Raw genomic sequence first — 10,192 nt, 5'->3', positions numbered from 1 at the left:
ATTAATGAATTCTGTGTGCCAAAAGTTTTAATTGCAGTATTTGAAAATCATTGATGTCCTCCGATATCCTAAGCTTTAAAATCAAAATGTCACTATAATTATTTCTTGAATATTTTTCTGCCTTTTCCCTCTTTCTAGAAGGAGAATTTTCACCAAACTTTGTTGCTTATCTAAGACTTCACATTTATGCTGACTCTGTATGCTAGAAGGGAGAAAAGAAATATCAAGCATATTTTTCAAAACATATTTTCAACCATGGAAGATACAGAATCACGTTAGTTACCTTCATAACCCCGGCAAAAATGGCAGATCATGTTTCTGGTGATAGAAGTGACCAGACATACTTGGTCTCTGTCAGCTCTCTCATCTCTGGAGAGAGGAGACAAACAGCTGAACCCCTGTTTTCTCTCTCCTTAGATGTAGCTCTTACGTGTCAGTTGTGGTGGCTATGTTAAATCACAGTCTCTCATGGAATATTATCATTAAGGAGAGGCACATGGGAAATCAGTAATTGGTACTAAAACGTGATCTTTCACCTCTGTTGCTGGTAACTCAACAGATCCCCCACTTGCAGGCTTCATGAGATACTTTAGCTTTTGGAAAAATGTTCATGCACTCTGAACTTGTGACACACATTTTGGTGTTAATCTCATTTTGCTGAGCTGATATCCTCACCTCAGTGCAGGCACTGGTGTTCACATTAAAAACACAGATGCTTTAATGCTGGACATAATGACATAACAAGATCCCATGGCTACAAAACAAATTTAGATAAGTTCAAATGGTAAAGCACACAAATTTCTACTGTGAGTAAATGCAGCATTTACTTCAACTTTGTGTCAATACTGAAATTTTTCACACCTGGCTCAAACGTTCTAGGCACAAACCAAGTACTTCAGGGTGAAATTCTATGGTTTGTCCTATAATGAAAGCTGAAAGAGATGAATATTTATAATATTTCTAAAGCCTCTCCTGGCTTTAAAATCTCCTAGTTCTTTGACCTGTGATCAGAGTGCCAGAAAGCTATTTGGAAGAGTTCTCCAACCTATTGTTTTCAGACTATTAAAATTTTGTAATTTTGAAAACATGCTCCTGTTTTTTAGTATTTGTTCCACTTTCTATTTTCTTGACTTTATGGGGATTTTTTTAGGGGGGAGAGGGGGCAGAGTGAGGGAAGAGAGGGAAGGACATGAAATAAAAAAAACCAACTTTCCCCAAAAGATCTGCTTAAACTACTACATATTTTTGTTTACTTCAGATGCAACCCAGGTTTTTATGCATTCATTGTAAGATAGTACAAAGAATTTTTTAATTGCTTAACTTTGGTTTTATTCTGAAAGGCAATTAAGCATCTTTTTCCAAAGATATTCGGGTGACTTATTTCAGCAATTAACAGATACTTCAAGGGGAGCATGTGCTAAACATGTCTGCAGGCATTGCTTACTGTGTTAAGGATTTACTCAGTATTTGAAAAAGTAAAATCCTACAGTTAATTTTACAAATAGTGAATCAGCTCTCTGACATAGGACATAAAACATTCTGTTATATAATGCTCGACGCAGATAAACCATCTGAACCCATTTCCCCTTTGACTTCCTACAATCTAAACAAGTTAATGCATATCTTTTTTCATCACCTGTCCTTCATATGGGGAAGAGCAGAAGGTAAAGATCTGTCCAATGAAGGAATCTGCAGACAACTGACTTTACAGAGAACCCCTAAAATGCATAATTCATTTTCCAAACAAGATCCTGGCAAACCTGGAGAGTTCATATCCAAAAAGATCCTGATGTGATTCAGTATTTTATTCAGCAATCTCAAATCATTATTATTCTTGGCCTAGTTTCCTAAGATGCTGAAAAGGTGTAATCATGTGTCTTCCCCTAATAACTTCTATGGACACAGCCAACTTCAATCACCTTTTAAAGGAACAGGGATGTCAAATGTATTCAATTCCACAAGGCTGTTAAACTGAAATGAGGAGAAGCTCCACTGGAAAATGACAACAGTTTTAGACATCAGTGAATGCAAAACTTTGTGAGAATCCTAGGTCTGGGACAGGTTTGGTTGGCTTTTGCATTGTAGATTGGACAAGATCTACCCACAAGACATAAAGCTATGTGTTAAACCTCAGTAACATTGCTGCCCAGAACTATTTTCTGTAGAGTGACTGATATATTTAAAAAATTTTTTTTAAGATGGAAGTGTTTGTGTAGTCCCAACCCGCTACACACCAAATGGCCGCCTGCAGGTGCCATGCAGGCTGCCTGCTAATTCCATAGAAAATATTGCCTTTGCCTCCTGAGAACCACTGCTGCCATTTCCACTCGCGCACTAATTAAGGAGAGGGCCTGGAGTTCTACTACTGCCAGGCACTTCAACCCAGAAGCCATTATCCCTATGTCACGTCCTGTGAGCAGGTCCCACAATGGGTCTCCAGCTCTGCCTCCTAAAAAGAGCTGGACAGCTAATCACACATGCCATAAATCGCATGCAGTAACTTCATTACAATTATATTCACATTATTTCATTACATTGTTATGGCTTTGGTTTGCTGTTGGAATTCTGTGTCTCTACCTTCTTTTCTTGTAAGTGAAGTTCTCATCTGCAAACTAAACAATATAGAATTATGCTGTATCTATAAGGACTAAAAAGCCACTAAAAACACACTGAATTGAAAAATGACCCAGTCTCTCTGTCAAGATTTTTCCTGGAACTGATAAATACTAGATAGACTGCAAGAGAAATTGAAAATAAACTTTAAAATATGGCTCTAAGAGCAAACCAATTTGGACAGTCTTATGGAAACTTAGAAAATCAAGTTCAAGCCACAGAGATTTAAAATAAAAAGGCAGAAAGAGTAGATCCTTAGATTCTGCAAACACACAGAACAGAGTATTTGTTTTGACTGAAAGACTTCCTAATATATATTTTAAAAGATGTTTACTTATATAATACAAAATTGTATATAGAAAGAATAATGTACACTTTATACCCTGACATCATCCATGCCATCTCTCAGATGAAAACCAATTGCACTATATGCCTTAAATATTTTGTCACTGGAAGTTTAGCTAGAAAAACAAATTCCCAACAATTTTATTGTTCAGTTCCTGAAAGAATTCTGGTTTTCATTACAGCAAAGAATAGTTATAAAAGTTGCTTTTCAAAGATTGTGTAGGGTACCACAGACTGACATTAGGTACCTAAATAAAGCCCATGGTGAGAGTAAATCATGGCATATTTGCATCATCAGCCACTGGATATTTGCAATTAGTTGCTATGGAATTCGTCTCTGATAGCATCTACAGCATGGACAGGCAATTGTTCCATCACTTTCCTTATGGTTTTAATTAGTTAAGATGACAGGGGAAAGGCCACCTCTGGTGTTGTGAAGCCCCATAGATGTAGCCGAGCCACAGCTTTTGTGGTTCTGAGCAGGTCATCCCAGAAAAAGCCCAGCATATCAAGAGTGGGGGGCACTAGCCATACAGCACCAAACATCCCACAGATGTGATCTGTGTCCTTCCAAAAACAAAGGGGGGCATGAGAAGAGAGATGGAAGAGACCAGGAGTGTACTCTGCAATCCTAGGTGCCTCCCTGCACAAGCAGATAGGCAGAGCAGGATACTTCAGCTAGAAAGGGCAAAGCAGAGCCAGGGAAAGGGTGTGATGGGAACCAGGCATGCTCAATAGTTATTTATTTCTACAGCTGTACAGGAAATTTCAGCTGTTGGCAGCCTGCCCTGGCAAGCCACACCTTGTCACCCTTTCTGAGCAGACAGAAAAGAAAGAAGGGGAGCCAAGTAAGAGCCCTCTGTGGATTCAGCTACCAGTCCACCTGGAGCCAACAGTATCCAAAATGTGATGTTTGAGTACCTACTTTGCTTATGGGTTAGAGATTTCTGCTTCACCCTCAAATTGGGGAATATTTGTTGGCCTAAGTGATGGAATGGCAAATGCTGGTAGGACTGTGAAACACATAGAAAGGTTAGATGCTTTCCCTTCTCAGCATGGGAAAGAGCTCAGCTGAAGTACTCTGCCCCATTTGGACTCCGCACTTCACAGATGGAGCCAAATGGAGATAGCCCTGAGGGGAGCAATGAAAACTGATCTGAGGTTCAGAAAACCTGACATACAGGGAAAGACAGAATAAACAAGTTGTTTAGAGAAAATGGCTGATAACTTGAGAAAAATCTTTGGTGTGTAAGGCTGCAAAAAGAAAAGGAGAGGAACTAACTACTTTCCAGGTCCAGTGTAGACAGGATAAGAAGCAATAAGCTCATTTGCAGTACAAAAAATTTGGGGAAAGGAGTCCTCCAACAAAAAAGGAAACAAAACATCGGTGACTTTGTCTGGAGAGCTCATTATGGGCGGTATTTAAGAACAGACCAGACAGATCTCTATGACAAAGTGATGTTGGTTTAACTGATCCTTCCTTGGGACAGGGAGTGGACTTCGTAACTTTTCTGAGATCATAGTTTGAGAAAAGTCTAAATGAGGTAAACTGTGTGTCATGGTCACACTACAGACCCCAAGACATCACATGTGGATGATGGTCAGCAAGGATTGTGCCGTACTGAAAGGCCAAATGGATTCCTTGGCACTTCAGCAGAGGATTGCGGGTACTTCTTTCGGCCACATATTGTGTGTGAAACATCACCTATTGACACTCACTTCCCTTTGCAATTTCCAAGTGATTTCTGCTGATCCAGGAGCTGATTCAGAAGCCAGTCTTTGTTAGGTCACTGTTAGGGCCTCACTTGGCCTCCTTTCCCATGACGGAGGAAGGGGTCTGGGAAAAGAAGTCATATCCTCACAAGAGTTGGTAGAAATCACAGCTTTTTGGGGGGACCAAGAGAAATCTCTTAAATCTGCTTCCAAATTTGGATTAACAGGGACACAGAGCATCTCTACAGTAAGCAGAGCCCTGGGGTGAGAAACAGCCAGTTTCTTAGATAAGTTAAAAAAAGAGGACTAAAGAGAGCCACATCACACATACCTCCTGTATTTGTAAAGGGGCCAGGAGCCGTCTGGCCATTCCCAGCTCAGGTGAATCCTCTTCTTCAATCAACCCCAAACCAGCAGGAATCCTTCCAGGAAGGTTTGCCATGTTTTTCTGCCTGCTGGTCAGACAATGTCCTTGCCCTCATTCAGCTCTGCAGGAAGTACATTTTGGTGAGTGCTGCAGCTTAAGGAATGCAGGCATGTTAATTATTAGAGCTTCAAAAGATACAAGTTCCAGTGGGCTGGATTCCAGAGTTCTGAATGAAATGAAAACCTCGTCTTGATCTCCCATGGCCCACAGTTTGGGTTGTTAGTGGAAAAAAAGAATAGAGTACACAGACAAGATGGTTCACCAGCACAAAACAATGGCACACAGCTTTAGGACTTGGGGACATGTTAAAGTAGGAGCTGTTGTTGGGCAACATTCCTTATACAGACTTACCCTTCACTGCTGTTAAGAAAATTCCACAGGAAGATTTCAGTGTTATGTTTACAGTGCTCTCCTTTAAAACAGATGTAAACAGATCTCCTCCTCTACTGTTTGTTTGGAGTTCACATTTCAGTTCCTATGCTGTGACCGTGTTATATAATGGGTGCCACCAGCATTCTGAATGCCCTAAGCAAAAAAGAATCACTTAAAAATATACCAGAATTGAGTTTCTCTGTCTGGAGTTTCTCATCATTCCCCACTATAGTTTCTGGCTGTTCCTACCCTTTTGCAGAAGAATATGTAAAGCTGTTACTCTGCTGCTTGCCTCCCTCTCTGTCTGAGGAAGCCTGTGAGTGAGGCAAGAAAACTATCAGATATGTTCACCCTCTAGCTGCTGAAAAGCTGTGATTTGAGGCATTGGAGGTAGGAAGAAGAGCACAAATACTTCTCCACCTCTGGTTACACAGGTAAGACAGGGCAGAAGTCCAAAATTTGGTATGTCCTGCCCAGGCTCCTACTGTGGTACACATGGACAAAATGAGTTTGTTTAGGTTCTGATTAAGATGACGAGATGGCTCATCTAGTAAAATATGAGACCAGACAGTATCTAACAAAATATGAGGTGTCTGCACAGAAGGAAAGGAAGGGTAATTACTTCTCTCATGAGAGCCACCATCACAGCTGAGCACTGAAGAAAACAGTACAACCACATTCTGTACCCTCAAAAGTATTTTTTCATTGAGTGAGAGAAGAAATCACATGAAGACTGACTCAGCCATGAGTGTCTCCTCCTAGTACAGGCAGACATACCAGCTTCCCCTTGCCAGCACACTGGTGCAAGCTGTCTGAATTTCATAAGGTGCCAATCTCCAGCTCTGTCTACTCTTCAGACACTCTGTTTTATGAACCACACAGGTGAAGTGCTTGCCATTTCTGAAGGTCAAAATCTCTGCTATTCACTGCTAGCATGTGACATGTCTTCTTCTCTCCTGATGGCTGCAGTATGTGTCTGAATGGATGTGGCACAATGTAGAAGCACAAGTCTCTAACTCCAGTTCTGTTTCTTACTTGCTCCATGATCTGGGGCAAGTCACTTCAATTCTCTGTGCCTCAGGTTCCCCATATGTGAAATGGTGCTAGTAATACCTCTCTGAAGTCTCTGGAAATGGATGACCAAAAAGTTCTAGATACTGTAAGCAGTTTATTTCCCCAGCAGTTCTTAAAATTGCATGGGACCCTCTCACAAAAATAAAAGTAATTTAAAAGAAGTCAGGAAATTTCCGGCAGTTCAGACTCTAAGAAGAAGTAAATTCCAAACCTAAGAATCTGTCTAGTGAGAATCCGGAGTTTCTCATTTAGTTAAAATATAGACAGCTAGCTCAAACTCCACTTCTTACCTCACTGCCTGTGACTAATTCACAAGGGTTCCCTAGCACCCAAACAACGGAGGATTTTTTGTGAGTGGGTAAAAGAAAAGTTTGAGGGAGGTCTCTCTGGGATCTATAAAAACCACGCATATTACATCTCAACACGTTCCAAAAACATCAAGATTGAAAAACTGCATTTCAATATAGCCAAGAGTTCAAGTACTATAAAAGCACCATTAAAATGTACATTTGTATTGCATCACTGAGGCAGAGCATCAAAGGATACACACTAGAATTTTACTTCACTGAGTTTAATATAGGCATTGCTGTATTCTGGCTGCACTAGGGCTATCTCTTTATGACTTTGCCTTTACCATCCAAATATATACACGAAGTGCTAGAAGTTGTTTCAGTGGACTGCACTGAAGAACATAGTTCTTAAAAAAATAATAGTGCATACTTTGCATTTGACTGGATAATTACTTACACAATTATGAATGAGTGTGCAATCGTGAAAACTGAAAGATTAGACTTAACATTTGCCAGCACAGGCTTTTGTAGTAGAAATGAAAATCTTCTGTTCTGAAGTGAAAAACTATGAAATTTGGATTAAAGAGCATAGTTAATCAACAGCTGATGGTGGTAGCTGTATGGACTCACCAAAAGAAAAAGACAAAAGCGCAATTTTGGAAGCACACTACACATCTGCTGTTGTGCACACAACATTGAAAACCTGGAAATAAATCATCAAATCTGCATTTTCTTATGGGAAAAACTTTGAACCAGGGTTTTCAAGCACACAAAATATCTCCGATAGTCACTGCAGTACTGCATCTTGTTATGCCCAAGTCATTTTCCATAGAATTTCCTACAAAATTGGAGGCTATGTGATCATTCATTTTGTGTTCACCTGCGTATTCATTCCACTAATTTCTTAAATATATTTCCAACCAGCTTCTAACACTGGTAGACTCATGAAAGATAGCCAAATTCCTCCTTTTTCTTCCTGAAAATAGACAGATGGGTAGAGATGCTATCAGAGTCCTGGCTCTGAGAAAACTTGCAGTTGTGAGTTCAAGATATGAGAGAAGCCTCATGGGAGAAAGCCCTTATATAAACACCCCACTGATGGGAAAAGCTTTGCCTGGGGCTCACATCCTCTTAGATAGTGAAAGTCAATCACCCATGAGACAAAAAACTATAGGAAACCAGGCTTCATTAGTTCTGCTGCCACAAAATTACTTGTTTAACAAAATGGCTATTCCAGGATTTCTGAAGAAAAGCACTGTACTGTAGGCATGTGCAAGTCTGGATTTTTTTTCCTTTTTCACTAAGTGCTTCTGTTTATTAAGCTATAAGTTGTGTACCTAACTCACCAACATGTACAGTCTCACTGCCATCAATAGCAAGACAAACTGGTGACCTATGAAACACACAGGAGTTGAGCAAATATTTGCACAAACAAACCATGACACAAATCTACTGAGAAAAAACAAAGAATGAACAATTTAAACTACTTGCCTACTTTTCCAACACATAATGCCTGATTTTTAACAAGTAAATCTTAGCAGAACATGGGTGGGGGAGGGGAGGGCCAGTGGGAAGCAAGCTGTTCAGAATTTTCTTTTTAGCAGAATATAGTGTCCTAAATTTTCAGCAGTGGTTTTGCATGCCAAAACATCTGAAACAAGATTAATTATCAGAGAACAAACTTTGAAAACACAGATAAAAACCCACAAGTCTATTTTGATGTCTCATAGCTGGTCAACTCAGAAATGAGGTATACAAAATCTTTAACAATTTTACTTCTAATCAAGGGCTGTGAGTATACTTTTTTGCTTCTTGAAATTCTCACTTTGGGAGAGAAGGAAATTTAGTCACAAAACTCCCTCTGTATTCTTGATAATCGGCACTCTTCAAACATTAAAGCAAGTTACAAAACTGTAATAATCTCTCCTTCAAATTCTGGATTTCACACATACACACACACAAAATACCCTCAACATCCTGGAAATTTTCTGCTATTGTGATTGCACCAGCATTCTCAAAAACAACCTGGAGACTTGGGCCAGGGTCAAAGAATTGAATCTTTTCTGCTCTCCAGTGTCACCAGTCTGAAAAAGTAAGGTTCAGATGCCTTCTTCCCTGGCAGTCTGTTAGTATGGATATATACTGGTTTACAATTTTCAGGTCTGTTTCAGGAAGCAAGCTACAGACTTTGAAGAAAAACAACCCAAATTCACCTCAGACCTAGTGGACAACCACCATAAACCTCACCGGACTCCAGCTCAAAAGCCTCAGAAAACAGAGAGGGTGAATGTGACCACAGTCCCACACATGAAATGGAGAGAGATCCATCCACTGCTCTGGAGAGCAATTGCTTGAAAGATTTACTAATTTTCTCACACCTCTTATTTTTTCATCTCTTTCTTATACTTTTTCATTTTTCTTCACAAAGAAAGTATAGACTGTGAAGGTCTGCAGTCACATAAATATGGATCAAAAGTTCCTCAGTTTAGTCCCTTGTCTATGTTGTTCCCAGTAGTAGGTTGACAGGAAAACACTTCATGGCTGTAGCCAGATTAAAACTTCTGTAGATTAATATTTTCCTTACCCTTCTTAAGCCTCACTCAAATAAAGTCTTTCTCTTTACTCTTTTAAATCCTCTTTGTTTCTCCTGTCCCTTTTTAAGTAAAATCCCCATAATCTTTCTCTTTGCACCTTGAAAGTTGATTCAGTTTGCTACCTCCACCATTTCCAGTTTATTCCCTTACCATGAGAGCTGCTTTGTATGTCTTGACACAACTTTTTCATATCCAACTTTCAGTTCTCTCCACCCAGGTTTTAAGTGACTGAAGCAGTAACAGAATGCAGGAGGTAACAGAGCACCAGATGAGCTACGAGAAACACTGATAGTAGGAAGACAATGAGCATTCTCTAATGAAATAAATACCTGCTTATTTATTCCAGCTTGGCATGCCATAACTATTCTCTGCCTCACAGAATGCTCTGCCCCACGAGAAAGTTTCCATGTCCTGTGCAGAGCTGACTGGTACTGCTTCAATTAAATGCAATTTTCCATTGAATGGAGATGTTTAGATAAGGGATTTTACCATGGCTCTCTTGAATCCCAGACAATTACAGATTCTGAGATGATATATACATGCCTCTCTTCAGTGTTTACAGATCATGCATCAAGCCATTTTGCAATTATTTTACATTGTTTCCTTTTTCTAGTACCTTCTGTGAATTTCATTGATATGTTCCCTAATCAATCTTTGTCTGTAGCTCAGTTGTTGAGTCACCAGCCCTGGAGGTATTTAATAGATGTGCAGACAGGGCATTTATTAGGGACATGATTTAGTGGTGGACTTGGCAGTGCTGGATT

Source organism: Corvus kubaryi, unplaced genomic scaffold, assembly GCF_017639235.1.
Source record: "Corvus kubaryi isolate FWS band 111438036 unplaced genomic scaffold, C.kubaryi_AGA036_p1.0 37266, whole genome shotgun sequence".
NCBI classification, from domain to species: Eukaryota; Metazoa; Chordata; class Aves; order Passeriformes; family Corvidae; genus Corvus; species Corvus kubaryi.
The sequence above is the reverse complement of the archived record's forward strand: the minus strand, read 5'-3'. Positions refer to the sequence as shown.